This window comes from Cherax quadricarinatus, chromosome 8 (assembly GCF_038502225.1).
Source record: "Cherax quadricarinatus isolate ZL_2023a chromosome 8, ASM3850222v1, whole genome shotgun sequence".
NCBI lineage: Eukaryota > Metazoa > Arthropoda > Malacostraca > Decapoda > Parastacidae > Cherax > Cherax quadricarinatus.
In genome coordinates, this window is record NC_091299.1 from 23,718,339 (window position 1) to 23,737,292 (window position 18,954).

Consider the following 18,954-nt stretch of genomic DNA (forward strand, 5'->3'; position numbering starts at 1 on the left):
GCCTTTCTTCTGTTACCGTGTGTGTGTGTGTGTGTGTGTGTGTGTGTGTGTGTGTGTGTGTGTGTGTGTGTGTGTGTGTGTGTGTGTGTGTGTGTGTGTGTGTGTAGGTGTGTGTGTGTAGGTGTGTGTGTGTAGGTGTGTGTAGGTATGTGTGTGTAGGTATGTGTGTGTAGGTATGTGTGTGTAGGTGTGTGTGTGTGTTTGCAGGTGTGTGTGTAGGTGTGTGTGTGTGTTGTGTGCTGTGTGTATGTATGTGTGTGTTTGTGTTGTGTTTGTGTGTGTTGTGTGTGTGTGTAGGTGTGTGTGTAGGTGTGTGTGTCTCTGTGTGTAGGTACTCACCTAATTGTACTCACCTAATTGTGGTTGCAAGGGTCGATACTCAGCTCCTGGCCCCGCCTCTTCACTGACCGCTACTGGGTCCTCCCTCTCCTTGCTCCATGAGCTTTATCATACCTCGTCTTAAAACTATGTATGATTCCTGCCTCCACTTCCTAACAACTCTGTGGCTGAAGAAATACTTCCTAACATCCCTCTGATTCATCTGAGTCTTCAGCTTTCAATTGTAACCCCTTGTTTCTGTGTCCCATCTCTGGAACATCCTGTCTCTGTCCACCTTGTCTATTCCACGCAGTGTTTCGTATGTCGTTATCATGTCTTCCCTGATCCTCCTGTCATCCAGTATCGTCAGACCGATTTCCCTTAACCTTTCTTCATAGGACATTCCCTTTAGCTCTGGAACGAGCCTTGTTGCAAACCTTTGCACTTTCTCTAATTTCTTGACGTGTTTGACCAGGTATGGGTTCCAAACTGGTGCTGCGTACTCCGGTATGGGCCTGACGTACACAGTGTATAAAGTCTTGAACGATTCCTTACAGAGGTACCGGAACGCTATTCTCAGGTTTGCCAGGCGCCCATATGCCGCAGCAGTTATCTGGTTAATGTGTGCTTCTGGCGATGTACTCGGTATTATACTCACTCCTGGATCTTTCTTCTTGATTGAGATTTGCAGTATTTGACCTCCTAGCCTATACTCTGTCTGCGGTCTTCTTTGCCCTTCTCCGATCTTCATGATTTTTCATTTGGTCGGATTAAATTCTAGGAGCCAGTTGCTGGACCACGCATCCAGCCTGTCCAGGTCTCTTTATAGACCTGTCTGGTCCGCATCTGATTTAATTCTCCTCATAAACTTCACATCATCTGCAAACAGGGACACTTCTGAGTCTATCCCTTCCGTCATGTCCTTCACATATACCAAGAAAAGTACTGGTCTCAGGACTGACCCCTGTGGGACCCCGCTCGTCACAGGCGCCCACTGTGATACCTCATAACGGACCATGACTCGCTGTTGCCTCCCTGTTAGGTATTCTCTGATCCATTGCAGTGCCCTTCCTGTTATGTGTGTGTGTGTAGGTGTGTATGTGTAGGTGTGTGTGTGTATGTGTAGGTGTGTGTGTGTGTAGGTGTGTGTGTGTGTAGGTGTGTGTGTGTGTGTAGGTGTGTGTGTGTAGGTGTGTGTGTGTAGGTGTGTGTGTGTAGGTGTGTGTGTGTAGGAGTGTGTGTGTGTGTGTGTGTGTGTGTGTAGGTATGTGTGTGTGTGTGTAGGTGTGTGTAGGTGTGTGTGTGTGTGTAGGTGTGTGTGTGTGTGTGTGTGTGTGTTTTGTGTGTGTAGGTGTGTGTGTTGTGTGTGTGTGGTGTGTATGTGTGTGTGTGTGTGTGTGTGTGTTGTGTGTGTAGGTGCGTGTGTGTATGTGTGTGTGTGTGTGTGATGACGTCTTATAGATAAAAATCGGGTGAATTGTGGCCTGTGCATAATTTAGATATCGATTTATAAGATGCCTTTCAATAACTATGTTAGCGGCCGCCTTGAAGACGTCCAGGGAATGTCAGCACCCAACACCTGGCCACTATAAGCGAGGACTCTGCCTCTCACACCCATCAAGTGCTTGACACTCAACACCTGGCCACTATAAGCGAGGACTCTGCCTCTCACACCCATCAAGTGCTTGACACTCAACACCTGGCCACTATAAGCGAGGACTCTGCCTCTCACACCCATCAAGTGCTTGACACTCAACACCTGGCCACTATAAGCGAGGACTCTGCCTCTCACACCCATCAAGTGCTTGACACCCAACACCTGGCCACTATAAGCGAGGACTCTGCCTCTCACACCCATCAAGTGCTTGACACCCAACACCTGGCCACTATAAGCGAGGACTCTGCCTCTCACACCCATCAAGTGCTTGACACTCAACACCTGGCCACTATAAGCGAGGACTCTGCCTCTCACACCCATCAAGTGCTTGACACTCAACACCTGGCCACTATAAGCGAGGACTCTGCCTCTCACACCCATCAAGTGCTTGACACCCAACACCTGGCCACTATAAGCGAGGACTCTGCCTCTCACACCCATCAAGTGCTTGACACCCAACACCTGGCCACTATAAGCGAGGACTCTGCCTCTCACACCCATCAAGTGCTTGACACCCAACACCTGGCCACTATAAGCGAGGACTCTGCCTCTCACACCCATCAAGTGCTTGACACCCAACACCTGGCCACTATAAGCGAGGACTCTGCCTCTCACACCCATCAAGTGCTTGACACTCAACACCTGGCCACTATAAGCGAGGACTCTGCCTCTCACACCCATCAAGTGCTTGACACTCAACACCTGGCCACTATAAGCGAGGACTCTGCCTCTCACACCCATCAAGTGCTTGACACTCAACACCTGGCCACTATAAGCGAGGACTCTGCCTCTCACACCCATCAAGTGCTTGACACTCAACACCTGGCCACTATAAGCGAGGACTCTGCCTCTCACACCCATCAAGTGCTTGACACTCAACACCTGGCCACTATAAGCGAGGACTCTGCCTCTCACACCCATCAAGTGCTTGACACTCAACACCTGGCCACTATAAGCGAGGACTCTGCCTCTCACACCCGTCAAGTGCTTGACACCCAACACCTGGCCACTATAAGCGAGGACTCTGCCTCTCACACCCATCAAGTGCTTGACACTCAACACCTGGCCACTATAAGCGAGGACTCTGCCTCTCACACCCATCAAGTGCTTGACACCCAACACCTGGCCACTATAAGCGAGGACTCTGCCTCTCACACCCATCAAGTGCTTGACACCCAACACCTGGCCACTATAAGCGAGGACTCTGCCTCTCACACCCATCAAGTGCTTGACACTCAACACCTGGCCACTATAAGCGAGGACTCTGCCTCTCACACCCATCAAGTGCTTGACACTCAACACCTGGCCACTATAAGCGAGGACTCTGCCTCTCACACCCATCAAGTGCTTGACACCCAACACCTGGCCACTATAAGCGAGGACTCTGCCTCTCACACCCATCAAGTGCTTGACACCCAACACCTGGCCACTATGAGCGAGGACTCTGCCTCTCACACCCGTCAAGTGCTTGACACCCAACACCTGGCCACTATAAGCGAGGACTCTGCCTCTCACACCCATCAAGTGCTTGACACTCAACACCTGGCCACTATAAGCGAGGACTCTGCCTCTCACACCCATCAAGTGCTTGACACCCAACACCTGGCCACTATGAGCGAGGACTCTGCCTCTCACACCCGTCAAGTGCTTGACACCCAACACCTGGCCACTATAAGCGAGGACTCTGCCTCTCACACCCATCAAGTGTTTGACACCCAACACCTGGCCACTATAAGCGAGGACTCTGCCTCTCACACCCGTCAAGTGCTTGACACCCAACACCTGGCCACTATAAGCGAGGACTCTGCCTCTCACACCCATCAAGTGCTTGACACCCAACACCTGGCCACTATAAGCGAGGACTCTGCCTCTCACACCCGTCAAGTGCTTGACACCCAACACCTGGCCACTTTCCTGCTGTATACACAATGTGGTTTACAAATGGCATTAGTATGCTGTGCATTTCAGACAGAAGGGAATGTTCGTACCAGTAGTAGAAGTGGTGGACGCAGAAATGTTCGAAACGTTGTCATAAATTTTCTCTGCTAAGTGAGGGTTTTTGATGAAACAAAACACACACACTGTACGCTAGTCTCATACTGGAGTATGCAGCACCAGTATGGAACCCACACCTGGTCAAATAAGTCAAGAAATTAGAGAAAGTGCAAAGGTTTGCATCGAGACTAGTCCCGGGGCTAAGGGGCATGTCCTACGAGGAGAGGTTAAGGGAACTCGACCTGACGACACTGGAAGATAGAAGAGATAGGAGGATATGATAACGACATATAAATTACCGAGAGGAACCGACAAGGTGGACAAAGACATGATGTTCCAGAGATGGGACACAGCGACAAGGGGACACAGTTGGAAGTTGAAGACTCAGATGAAACATAGGGATGTTAGGAAGTATTTCTTCAGTCATAGAGTTGTCGGGAAGTGGAATAGTCTGGGAAGTGACGTAGTGGAGGCAGGATCTATACATAGCTTTAAGAAGAGGTATGATAAAGCTCATGGAGCAGGAAGAGTGACCTAGTAAAGGCCAGCGAAGAGGCGGGACCAGGAACTGTGACTCCACCCCTGCAATCACAACTAGGTGAGTATACACACACACACACACACACACACACACACACACACACACACACACACACACACACACACACACACATACACACACACACACACACATGCTCATGGAACAGGGGGAGAGAGTGCTATAGTAGTGACAAGTGAAGAGACAGGGCCAGGAGCTATGAATCGACCCCTGCAACCACAATTAGGTGAGTACACATATACAACAGCATATACAACAGACGTAGTGTCTAATCGACATGTGTCTAGAACAAAATGGTAACTAACTAGTCTTGAAGAATCTGCAGAGTCTTCAAGACTCCGGTGATCTTCACTAACTCCAAGGCTGAGGCACTCATTACCTCACATATTGTATATAATTCTACATTCTTCACTTTATATCCTTGTATTGATAAAGCCACTGGATGGCGAAACATCTGTAATATAGATACCCAGATGTTGCACATGTGTCTAATTCTTCATCTTGTCGGTATTATTTCATGTACAAGGCTTGAAGTTACTCTTCCTCTGATTTAACTTCACAACTTCAGACTATAATGTCTCTTCATTAACACAACCACAGATTAGTGATAAAATTAGAAGACATGTCGGTCGTTCCTGGGACATCATCAAGTCCAGTTTTCACCACGGTCCAGGACGGTCTAAAACTTCACCTGGTTCTGTCTTCATTTTCTTTGTTGTAAATTGTTGCCACCATGGTACTGTAGATTAGTTATGTTACACCCCGCTACTGTAATATTGTGGTCTTTAAAGTTCTTTCATGTTAATGAATGTTCACTTGCTTTGTATAATGTACACCTGCCTTTGTTGTACACCTTGTATACATTATACAACGTGTACATTATACAAGGTACACAGCTGGTGCAGGTACGAAGTTGGTGCAGATATGCTCACTGCCAAGGTCACTGCAACAGTGTACTTGACCTTGCAGGTACTGAGAATGTCAGTGTCGCCACCTAAGCATAGTTGAACTTGTGTACATTATTCAATATTGATCTGGTGTTGTGACACAAATAGAATCGTAGAATGTTGAACCCTCTACCAGGAGGTTCAGGGGAGAGGAAGGGGGGGAAGGGGGTGTGGAGGTTTGGGAGGAAGTCTGATAAACATACTGGACTGGTATGTTGAGGTAAAATTTGTTAGACATGATAACGCCACATAAAATACTGCGAGGAATTGACAAGGTGGACAGACAGGATGTTCCAGAGATGAGACGCAGAAACAAGGGGTCACAATTGAAAGTTGAAGACTCGGATGAGTCAAAGAGATGTTAGGAAGTATTTCTTCAGTCACAGAGTGGTCAGGAAGTGGAATAGTCTAGCAAGTGATGTAGTGGAGGCAGGATCCATACATAGTTTTAAGATGAGGTATGATAAAGCTCATGGAGCTAGGAGAAGACCTAGTGGCGATTGATGAAGAGGCGGGGCCAGGAGCTATGACTCGACCCCTGCAACCACAAATAGGTGAGTACACACACGAGTAGAAAGAGAGGAGATAGGGCATTGAGTAGAAGAGGGAGGGAGAAAATGGAGAGGTAGAGAGGAAGAGTAGGAAGGTGAGAGAGGGAGGGAGGTACAACATTGTGATGCAGACTGGTGAGGACATGTGGACGTGCACTGAACCTAGGAATGAGGTGGGTGAGCAGTGTAGGTGGGTGAGCAGTGTAGGTGGGTGAGCAGTGTAGGTGGGTGAGCAGTGCAGGTGGGTGAGCAGTGCAGGTGGGTGAGCAGTGTAGGTGGGTGAGCAGTGTAGGTGGGTGAGCAGCGTGGGTGGGTGAGCAGTGTAGGTGGGTGAGCAGTGCAGGTGGGTGAGAAGTGTAGGTGGGTGAGCAGTGCAGGTGGGTGAGCAGTGCAGGTGGGTGAGCAGTGTAGGTGGGTGAGCAGTGTAGGTGGGTGAGCAGTGTAGGTGGGTGAGCAGTGCAGGTGGGTGAGCAGTGTAGGTGGGTGAGCAGTGTAGGTGGGTGAGCAGCGTGGGTGGGTGAGCAGTGTAGGTGGGTGAGCAGTGCAGGTGGGTGAGCAGTGTAGGTGGGTGAGCAGTGCAGGTGGGTGAGCAGTGTAGGTGGGTGAGCAGTGCAGGTGGGTGAGCAGTGCAGGTGGGTGAGCAGTGTAGGTGGGTGAGCAGTGCAGGTGGGTGAGCAGTGTAGGTGGGTGAGCAGTGCAGGTGGGTGAGCAGTGCAGGTGGGTGAGCAGTGTAGGTGGGTGAGCAGTGCAGGTGGGTGAGCAGTGTAGGTGGGTGAGCAGTGCAGGTGGGTGAGCAGTGTAGGTGGGTGAGCAGTGCAGGTGGGTGAGCAGTGCAGGTGGGTGAGCAGTGTAGGTGGGTGAGCAGTGCAGGTGGGTGAGCAGTGTAGGTGGGTGAGCAGTGCAGGTGGGTGAGCAGTGTAGGTGGGTGAGCAGTGTAGGTGGGTGAGCAGTGTAGGTGGGTGAGCAGTGTAGGTGGGTGAGCAGTGCAGGTGGGTGAGCAGTGTAGGTGGGTGAGCAGTGCAGGTGGGTATGTTGATATGATATGTTGATCTTGATATCATGTTGAACTTGGTATCATGTTGATCTTGATATCATGTTGATCTTGATATCATGTTGATCTTGGTATCATGTTGATCTTGATATCATGTTGATCTTGGTATCATGTTGATCTTTATATCATGTTGATCTTGATATCATGTTGATCTTGGTATCATGTTGATCTTGATATCATGTTGATCTTGGTATCATGTTGATCTTGATATCATGTTGATCTTGGTGTCATGTTGATCTTGATATGTTGATCTTGATATGTTGATCTTGGTGTCATGTTGATCTTGATATGTTGATTTTGATATGTTGATCTTAGTGTCATGTTGATCTTAGAGTCATGTTGATCTTGATATCATGTTGATCTTGATGTCATGTTGATCTTAGTGTCATGTTGATCTTGATATCATGTTGATCTTGGTATCATGTTGATCTTGATATCATGATGATCTTGATATCATGTTGATCTTAGTGTCATGTTGATCTTAGAGTCATGTTGATCTAGGTGTCATGTTGACCTTGGTGTCATGTTCATCTTGATATGTTGATCTTGATATCATGTTGATCTTGGTATCATGTTGAACTTGGTATCATGTTGATCTTGGTATCATGTTGAACTTGGTGTCATGTTGATCTTGGTATCATGTTGATCTCGGTGTCATGTTGATATTGATGTCATGTTGACCTTGGTATCATGTTGATCTTGATATGTTGATCTCAGTGTCATGTTGATCTTCGTGTCATGTTGATCTTGATATCATGTTGACCTTGGTATCATGTTGATCTTGATATCATGTTGATCTTGGTGTCATGTTGATCTCAGTGTCATGTTGATCTCAGTGTCATGTTGATCTCGGTGTCATGTTGATCTTAGTGTTTCATGTTAATCTCGGTGTCATGTTGATCTCGGCGTCATGTTGATCTTGGTATCATGTTGATCTTGGTGTCATGTTGATCTTGGTATCATGTTGATCTTGGTATAATGTTGACCTTGGTATGATCTTGGTATCATGTTGACCTTGGTATGATCTTGATATATTGACCTTGGTATGATCTTGGTATCATGTTGACCTTGGTATGATCTTGGTATCATGTTGACCTTGGTATGATCTTGGTATCATGTTGACCTTGGTATGATCTTGATATCATATTGACCTTGGTATGATCTTGGTATCATGTTGACCTTGGTATGATCTTGGTATCATGTTGACCTTGGTATGATCTTGATATCATATTGACCTTGGTATGATCTTGGTATCATGTTGACCTTGGTATGATCTTGGTATCATGTTGACCTTGGTATGATCTTGATATATTGACCTTGGTATGATCTTGGTATCATGTTGACCTTGGTATGATCTTGGTATCATGTTGACCTTGGTATGATCTTGGTATCATGTTGACCTTGGTATGATCTTGGTATCATGTTGACCTTGGTATGATCTTGGTATCATGTTGACCTTGGTATGATCTTGGTATCATGTTGACCTTGGTATGATCTTGGTATCATGTTGACCTTGGTATGATCTTGGTATCATGTTGACCTTGGTATGATCTTGGTATCATGTTGACCTTGGTATGATCTTAGTATCATGTTGACCTTGGTATGATCTTAGTATCATGTTGACCTTGGTATGATCTTAGTATCATGTTGACCTTGGTATGATCTTAGTATCATGTTGACCTTGGTATGATCTTAGTATCATGTTGACCTTGGTGTCACACTATGGTCTAATTCAGTATAGTGGTTGTAATTGTCAAGTCAGTGATTGTTGCGTGCTGAGTGCTGAGGCATGTGACGTTGTTGTGCTGCCACGATGCAAGTACCTCCCTGATTTTATGCTTGATTTGAATGTATGTGTGTGTGTGTGTGTGTGTGTGTGTGTATTCACCTATTTGTGGTTGTAGGGGTCGTGTCGCAGCTCCTGGCCCCGCCTCTTCGCTGGTCGTTACTAGGTCCACTCCTGCTCCAGGAGTTTTATTGTACCTCTTCTTAAATCTGCCTCCACTGTATCACTCTCCATATCGACCACTTTCTGACAACTCGCTGACTGAAGAAATATTTCCTAACATTCCTGTGACTCATCTAAGTTTTCAATTTCCATTTGTAACCCTTTGTTGCTGTGTCATATCTCTGGAATATTCCTTTCTTATCCACCTTGTCAATTTCTCTCATTATTTTATATGTTATCATGTCCCCCCTATCCCTTCTTTCTTCCTTGTCCTCGTAGGACAAACCCCTCAGCTCTGGGACTAGTCTTATTGCAAACCTTTGCACTTTCTCTAATTTACTGACGTGCTTGACGAGGTGCGGGATCCATACTGGTGCTGCATACTCCAATATGGACCTGACGTACACGATGTACAGTATCGTGAATGAATCCTTACTTAGATGTCGAAACGCTATTCTTAGGTTTGCCAGGCGCCCGTATGCTGCAACATTTATTTAGATCATGTGCTCCTCAGGAGATGTGCTCGGTATGATGCTCACCCCAAGATCCTTTTCCATGAGCGAGTTTTTCAGCCTCTGAGCTCTCAGGATATACTTCGTCTGCGGTCTCCTTTGTCCTTCCCCAATCTTCATAACTTTGCACTTGCTGGGATTAAACTCCAGGAGTTATTTGTCGGACCAGGCTTTCAGTCTGTCCGGATGCCCTTGTAGGCTTACCTGATCTTCGTCCTCTTGTATTCTCATTAGCTTTACATAGTCTGCGAACAACACCTCTGAATCTATCCCTTCCGTCATGTCATTCACATATACAAGATACAGCACCGGACCTAGGACTGACCCTTGTGGAACTCCACTCGACACATGCACCCATTCTGACACCTCTTCTCGTACCGACACATGTTTCCTTCCTGTCAGGTATTCCCTGAGCAAATGGTATACTTTCCCTCCTATCCCTGCCTGTTTCTCTAGCTTTTCAACCAGTCTCTTGTGTTGTACTGTGTCCAAAGCCTTCTTACAGTCCAAGAAGATGCAATCTACCCATCCTGGGTGTGGTAATGTCCGAAGACCTCACCTTCAAGGACCCTTTACAAAGTCACTATCACATCTGCGAGGAAACTGATAGGATGGAAAATGAGAACATTCAAGACAAGAGATGCTAAGCCAATGATGATCCTTTTTAAATCGCTTGTTCTCTCTAGGCTGGAATACTGCTGTACATAAACATCCCCATTCAAGGCAGGTGAAATTGCAGATCTAGAGAATGTACAGAGAGCTTTTACTGTACGTATAAGTTCTATCAAGCACCTTAACTACTGGGAGCGCCTGGAAGCACTTGTACTCACTTGAGCGCAGGCGAGAGATATATTATAATCTACACCTGGAAGATTCTGTAGGGACTGGTCCCTAATATGTACACAAAAATCGCTCCATACGAAAGCAAAAGAAATTGGCAGGTGATGCAATGTACCCCCAGTGAAAAGTAGGGGCGTCACTAGTACACCAAGAGAAAACGCAGTAAGTGTCTGGGGCCCAAGACTGTTCAACAGCCTCCAACCAGCAATAAGAGGCATTACCAGTAGACCCCTGGTTGTCTTTAAGAGGGAGCTGGACAGATACCTAAAGTCGGTGCCGGATCAGCCGGGCTGTGGTTCGTACTTTGGACTGCGTGCGGCCAGCAGTAACAGCCTCGTTGATCAGGCCCTGATCCACCGGGAGACCTGGTCGTGGACCGGGCCGCGTGGGCGTTGATCCCTGGAATACCCTCCAGGTAGACTCCTTTTCTTGCCTGTCTTACTTATGTTACCTTGTCATAGAACTCTATTAGGTTTGTGACACAGGATTTCCCTTCCCTGAAGCCGTGCTGCTGCTCCACCACTGTTTTCCTGATAATCTTCTCAATAACTTGACATAATATACATGTCAGCGACACTAGTTTGTAATTTAGCGCAGCTTGTCTCCTTTCTTAGTGTGTGTGTGTGTGTGTGTGTGTGTGTGTGTGTGTGTGTGTGTGTGTGTGTGTGTGTGTGTGTGTCTGTGTTTGTGTGTGTGTGTGTGTGTGTGTGTGTGTGTGTGTGTGTGTGTGTCTGTGTTTGTGTGTGTGTGTGTGTGTGTGTGTGTGTGTGTGTGTGTGTGTGTGTGTGTGTGTGTGTGTGTGTGTGTGTGTGTGTGTGTGTGTGTGTGTGTGTGTGTGTGTGTGTGTGTGTGTGTCTGTGTTTGTGTGTGTGTGTGTGTGTGTGTGTGTGTGTGTGTGTGTCTGTGTTGTGTGTGTGTGTGTGTGTGTGTGTGTGTGTGTGTGTGTGTGTGTGTGTGTGTGTGTGTGTGTGTGTGTGTGTGTGTGTGTGTGTGTGTGTGTGTGTGTGTCTGTGTTTGTGTGTGTGTGTGTGTGTGTGTGTGTGTGTGTGTGTGTGTGTGTGTGTGTGTGTGTCTGTGTTTGTGTGTGTGTGTGTGTGTGTTTGTGTGTGTCTGTCTGTGTTTGTGTGTGTGTGTATTCACCTAATTGTGGTTGCAGGGGTCGAGTCATAGCTCCTGACCCCACCTTTTCACTGGTCGTTACTGTGTGTGTATGTAGCAATATATAGTGTACTCTTCATTTTTGTTCTTATTTGATTTCCGTCACCTTGTCGTAGGCTTCTATTAGGTTCGTGTGGCAGGTCCTGATGCTTGCTTGCTCAAGGATTCAGGGTCTCCTTTTAGTATCCAAGGCTATGCTCTGTTGGATCTAAATGCCTTTACTGTGTCGCATTCCTTCAGAAGTTTCATTACTTCCTCATGCATTCTTTTGATAGCTCACTGTGACTTTGCTTCTTATTTCCTTCGGTTACCTGAAGGTTATTCCGGGGATCAACGCCCCCGCGGCCCGGTCCATGACCAGGCCTCCCGGTGGATCAGGGCCTGATCAACTAGCCTGTTACTGCTGGCCGCACGCAGTCCAACGTACGAGCCACAGCCCGGCTGATCCGGCACTGACTTTAGGTATCTGTCCACTTCAATACATCCAGCAGCTCTGTAGTTTGACACATCTCTACCATTATACTTGGATGCGTCCCGCATTACTCGGCTAACACACTAGTAACCATTTCTATTGTTAGGTGGACAGGCAGCAACGGTCTAAGGAAAATATACCAACATGTTTCGCCGACGGGAGTGTGAAGACACTGGAGACTATATTAAGTGCTTATTTGTATACTTCTTTATTTTCCGTACATCCTCAACTTTCTTCAATTTGATGTAAGTAATTATCCAGAAATCCTGGTAATCCTGTTATCTGTCCTGGGAGTCACAATTTAGCCCTGGAAGAGTGGCATATATACCTCTCAGCTAGAGTAGATACCTTCATATCCATGTTGGCTGGTAACTAGATCCATGTTAGTGTTCAGCAACAGGGCGATGCTGTTGATCACAGAAAAATCTACACTCACCAGATAACAGGACTCGAGTCATTACTACCACTTTGTCCCAGTAGGATTGAAGACCTTTTGACCTTGGGAGCAACGTGCAACAGACTTTCTCTATGAACTGATTTTTACATTCATCATTACCTCTAGAAACTCAGGGGCTGCCACCTTCCTGTGCCTGCGTCTCAGTGTGGCCATCCAGAGGGGGCACGCCTCTTGACTCTTGGATCTAGCCTAGCTGAGTAGCGGGAAAACTATATATAATCTCTTATAAAATACTGGTCTAATGTATACATAAATTTAGCAATAAAATAGATGCTTGCAAATATATGTACGAACTGATAGGAGAGAGATATTCAGGTGATTTCTAGGAGAAATATCAAAACTCGTATTATCGTCGCTTGTCATCAACTATAAAACTGAGAGTATTGGTCAAGATATTCACTGTAGAAGAACCGCTGTTCAACATATTTACTGATTCGCCATCACAACGTTACGTTAATTTCTCGGAAATACAACGTTAGCCTGGTAAATGCATTTTTTTTTTTTACCCATTGTAATTTGACGTCATGTGGCTTTGTGTTATAGACATGAAAAAATGCAGCATTAAAGGGACTAAACCCCCGCACGGGGCTTTCTTCGTCCAGTTAATCCTTGGTAATGATAATTCATGGTTTGGGATCCCCCTGAGTCGACCCTCATTTGTTATTTCTCAAGGTTAAGCTGCACGAGTCCATGGCGCTGGTAGTGTTATACTGAGCACCTTCTGGATTATACGCTTCTGAACCTCCTCTTCTTCCTCCAATTACTCGAGTGGGGGGGGAGCGATAGTGGGTTATGGGGCATGGAGAAAGGGTTCTGGGAGCATATAGTGAGGTAGGGGAGGGTTGTGTGCTGAGCCCAGGCTTGTCTATTACAGGGTGTACAGACGGGTATTTTTTTTTTTTTTTGCCTTGCGTGTGTGGGGGTCATTGGGTATCGTTACGTACGTGTTTGTGAGACTTATTACGTACGTTTGTGAGGGTTATTTTGTACGTGTGAGAGGGTTATCGGCTGTTATGTACATGTTTGAGAGTTGTTTGGTATTACGTGGATCTGCTGTGAAACTTAAGCTTGAGGGCCCCTGATCCCAGAGGGCCCCAGAACCACATTAGTCCACATTGTGTAAACATTTTGGGTCTACTGTATCAGAAAGGTTATTTAATAATAATATAATTAATTCAAAACAAAATAATAGTTAAAATAAAAATTAAAATGTTATTAAATTATAATATAAGCCTAGCCGTGATGAATGGTTTGAAAAACCGACAAATTGAAGATTGAGACACTTATGCAGCATATGGGAATCTTTATTCAGGATAAAGATTCCCATATGCTGCATAAGTGTCTCAATCTTCAACATAAGCCTAGCCGTTGGTGGTTGTGAAGGTGACCCCATAGTAGTTTAAGCTTCAGGGACCCAACCCCTCAAGGAAGGTTCCTTGATGTTGGTGAGGGGTTCTTGATCTAGGGAACTGGATCTGTGCTCCAGTTCCCTGAATACCTTCCATCCCCCCCACAGGCGCTGTATAATCCTATGGGTTTAGCGCTTCCCCTTTGATTATAATAATTCAGGGACCCAAAATGCAAGTCCGCCACTGGTTATTGTGTACGTGTTTTGGAGGATTATCGGCTATTATGTACGTATTTGTGAGTATTATTAAGTACAAGGTTGTTGGGTTTTGTTGCAAGTTGAAGTGTGTGTGTGTGTGTGTGGGTGTGGTGTGTGTGTGGTGTGTGGTGTGTGTGGGCGTGTGTGGGTGTGTGTGTGTGTGTGTGTGTGGGTGTGGTGTGTGTGTGTGTGTGTGGGTGTGGTGTGGGTGTGTGTGTGTGTGTGCGTGGTGTGTGTGTGTGTGTGTGATGTGTGTGTGTGGTGTGGTGAGTGTGTGTGGTGTGTGTGTTGCGTGTGTGTGTGTGTGGTGTGTTTGTGTGTGGTGTGTGTGTGGTGTGTGTGGTGTGTGTGTGTGTGTGTGTGCGTGTGTGTGTGTGTGTGTGTGTGTGTGTGTGTGGGTGTGTGGGTGTGTGTGTGTGTGTGTGTGGCGGGGGGGGGACAGCCTCACTGAACCTAACAACAAACCTCGCTTCGGAAAACTATATACACAGGTGGAGGGGTGTATATACACATGTGGAGGGGTGTATATACACATGTGGAGGGATGTATATACACATGTGGAGGGGTGTATATACACAGGTGGAAGGGTGTATATACACGGGTGGTGTATATACACAGGTGGAGGGGTGTATATACACGGGTGGAGGTGCGTGTATATACACAGGTGGAAGGGTGTATATACACGGGTAGAGGGGTGTATATGCACAAGTGGAGGGGTGTATATACACGGGTGGAGGTGTGTGTATATACACAGGTGGAAGGGTGTATATACACGGCTAGAGGGGTGTATATGCACAAGTGGAGGGGTGTATATATATAGGTGGAGGGGTGTATATACACAAGTGGAGGGGTGTATATACACAGGTGGAAGGGTGTATATACACATGTGGAGGGGTGTATATACACAGGTGGAGGAGTGTAGTGTATATACACAAGTAGAGGTGTGTATATATATATGGAGGGGTGACATTGTCTTCATTGATTGATTTGTTCATCTTGTTCATGTTCACTGAGAATGCCATTGATTAATGAAGTTGCAAATTTATCGACTACACTAGGGTCATTATGGGTGTACGTTGGTGCCTGGTGGCTAAAACTCTCGCTTCACACACGGAGGGCCCGGGTTCGATTCCCGGCGGGTGGAAACATTTCGACGCGTTTCCTTACACCTGTTGTCCTGTCCACCTAGCAGCAAATAGGTACATGGGTGTTAATCGATTGGTGTGGGTCGCATCCTGGGGGACAAAATTGAGGACCTCAATGGAAATAAGTTAGACAGTCTTCGATGACGCACTGACTATCTTGGATTATCCTAGGTGGCTAACCCTCCGGGGTTAAAAATCCGAAGAAAATCTTCTCTTTCTTCTCTCACGTAACCTTTTTCACCCCCAGAGAAAAATACTTGAATCCCTAAAATAGGAATTAATCTCAGTTATATATACTCTGAGAGAAATACACCTCTCGGTGTATATATTGTCTGGGTATACACCTCTCGGTGTATATATTGTGTTCTGAGTATACACCTCTCGGTGTATATATTGTGTCTGGGTATACACCTCTCGGTGTATATATTGTGTCGGTATACACGTCTCGGTGTATATATTGTGTCTGGGTATACACGTCTCGGTGTATATATTGTCTGGGTATACACGTCTCGGTGTATATATTGTGTCTGGGTATACACGTCTCGGTGTATATATTGTGTCTGGGTATACACGTCTCGGTGTATATATTGTGTCTGGGTATACATGTCTCGGTGTATATATTGTGTCTGGGTATACACGTCTCGGTGTATATATTGTGTCTGGGAATACACCTCTCGGTGTATATATTGTGTCTGGGTATACACGTCTCGGTGTATATATTGTGTCTGGGAATACACCTCTCGGTGTATATATTGTGTCTGGGTATACACGTCTCGGTGTATATATTGTGTCTGGGTATACACCTCTCGGTGTATATATTGTGTCTGGGTATACACCTCTCGGTGTATATATTGTCTGGGTATACACCTCTCGGTGTATATATTGTGTCTGGGTATACACCTCTCGGTGTATATATTGTGTCTGGGTATACACGTCTCGGTGTATATATTGTGTCTGGGTATACACCTCTCGGTGTATATATTGTGTCTGGGTATACACCTCTCGGTGTATATATTGTGTCTGGGTATACACCTCTCGGTGTATATATTGTGTCTGGGTATACACGTCTCGGTGTATATATTGTGTCTGGGTATACACCTCTCGGTGTATATATTGTGTCTGGGTATACACCTCTCGGTGTATATATTGTGTCTGGGTATACACCTCTCGGTGTATATATTGTGTCTGGGTATACACCTCTCGGTGTATATACTGTGTCTGGGTATACACCTCTCGGTGTATATATTGTCTGGGTATACACGTCTCGGTGTATATATTGTCTGGGTATACACGTCTCGGTGTATATATTGTGTCTGGGTATACACGTCTCGGTGTATATATTGTGTCTGGGTATACACCTCTCGGTGTATATATTGTGTCTGGGTATACACGTCTCGGTGTATATATTGTGTCTGGGTATACACCTCTCGGTGTATATATTGTGTCTGGGTATACACGTCTCGGTGTATATATTGTGCCTGGGTATACACCTCTCGGTGTATATATTGTGTCTGGGTATACACCTCTCGGTGTATATATTGTGTCTGGGTATACACGTCTCGGTGTATATATTGTGTCTGGGTATACACGTCTCGGTGTATATATTGTGTCTGGGTATACACGTCTCGGTGTATATATTGTGTCTGGGTATACACCTCTCGGTGTATATATTGTGTCTGGGTATACACGTCTCGGTGTATATGTTGTGTCTGGGTATACACGTCTCGGTGTATATATTGTGGGTATACACGTCTCGGTGTATATATTGTGTCTGGGTATACACGTCTCGGTGTATATATTGTGTCTGGGTATACACGTCTCGGTGTATATATTGTGTCTGGGTATACACCTCTCATTGTATATATTGTGTCTGGGTATACACGTCTCGGTGTATATATTGTGTCTGGGTATACACCTCTCGGTGTATATATTGTGTCTGGGTATACACCTCTCGGTGTATATATTGTGTCTGGGTATACAACTCTCGGTGTATATATTGTGTCTGGGTATACACCTCTCGGTGTATATATTGTGTCTGGGTATACACCTCTCGGTGTATATATTGTGTCTGGGTATACACGTCTCGGTGTATATATTGTGTCTGGGTATACACCTCTCGGTGTATATATTGTGTCTGGGTATACACCTCTCGGTGTATATATTGTGTCTGGGTATACACCTCTCGGTGTATATATTGTGTCTGGGTATACACCTCTCGGTGTATATATTGTGTCTGGGTATACACCTCTCGGTGTATATATTGTGTCTGGGTATACACGTCTCGGTGTATATATTGTGTCTGGGTATACACCTCTCGGTGTATATATTGTGTCTGGGTATACACCTCTCGGTGTATATATTGTGTCTGGGTATACACCTCTCGGTGTATATATTGTGTCTGGGTATACACCTCTCGGTGTATATATTGTGTCTGGGTATACACCTCTCGGTGTATATATTGTCTGGGTATACACCTCTCGGTGTATATATTGTGTCTGGGTATACACCTCTCGGTGTATATATTGTGTCTGGGTATACACGTCTCGGTGTGTATATTGTCTGGGTATACACCTCTGTGTATATATTGTGTCTGGGTATACACCTCTGTGTATATATTGTGTCTGGGTATACACCTCTCGGTGTATATATTGTGTCTGGGTATACACCTCTCGGTGTATATATTGTGTCTGGGTATACACCTCTCGGTGTATATATTGTGTCTGGGTATACATCTCTCGGTGTATATATTGTGTCTGGGTATACACCTCGGTGTATATATTGTGTCTGGGTATACACCACTCGGTGTATATATTGTCTGGGTATACACCTCTCGGTGTATATATTGTGTCTGGGTATAGACCTCTCGGTGTATAAATTGTGTCTTGGTATACATATCTCGGTGTATATATTGTGTCTGGGTATACACCTCTCGGTGTATATATTGTGTCTGGGTATACACCTCTCGGTGTATATATTGTGTTTGGGTATACACCTCTCGGTGTATATATTGTGTCTGGGTATACACCTCTCGGTGTATATATTGTGTCTGGGTATACACCTCTCGGTGTATATATTGTGTCTGGGTATACACCTCTCGGTGTATATATTGTGTCTGGGTATACACCTCTCGGTGTATATATTGTGTCTGGGTATATACCTCTCGGTGTATATATTGTGTCTGGGTATACACGTCTCGGTGTATATATTGTTTCTGGGTATACATCTCTCGGTGTATATATTGTGTCTGGGTATACACGTCTCGGTGTATATATTGTGTCTGGGTATACACCTCTCGGTGTATATATTGTGTCTGGGTATACACCTCTCGGTGTATATATTGTGTCTGGGTATACACGTCTCGGTGTATATATTGTATCTGGGTATACACCTCTCGGTGTATATATTGTGTCTGGGTATACACCTCTCGGTGTATATATTGTGTCTGGGTATACACCTCTCGGTGTATATATTGTGTCTGGGTATACACCTCTCGGTGTATATATTGTCTGGGTATACACCTCTCGGTGTATATATTGTCTGGGTATACACGTCTCGGTGTATATAATGTGTCTGGGTATACACCTCTCGGTGTATATATTGTGTCTGGGTATACACCTCTCGGTGTATATATTGTGTCTGGGTATACACCTCTCGGTGTATATATTGTGTCTGGGTATAAACCTCTCGGTGTATATATTGTGTCTGGGTATACACCTCTCGGTGTATATATTGTGTCTG

At 45.6% G+C, this 18,954-nt stretch overlaps 1 protein-coding gene across 13 annotated transcripts in view; it reads left to right on the top strand.

Moving 5' to 3' along the window:
- The window catches only part of LOC128685474 (serine-rich adhesin for platelets), a 316,490-nt gene that overhangs the window by 200,738 nt on the left and 96,798 nt on the right, over positions 1–18,954 (top strand). Inside the window, exon 1 of one of the 13 annotated variants that reach the window (XM_070082954.1) lies at positions 13,026–13,250. The exons of the other annotated variants lie outside the window; for them this stretch is intronic. The gene's annotated coding sequence lies outside the window, so the exon portion shown is untranslated. Of the gene's footprint in view, positions 1–13,025; positions 13,251–18,954 lie in introns of those variants that run through there. 13 annotated transcript variants of the gene reach the window in all.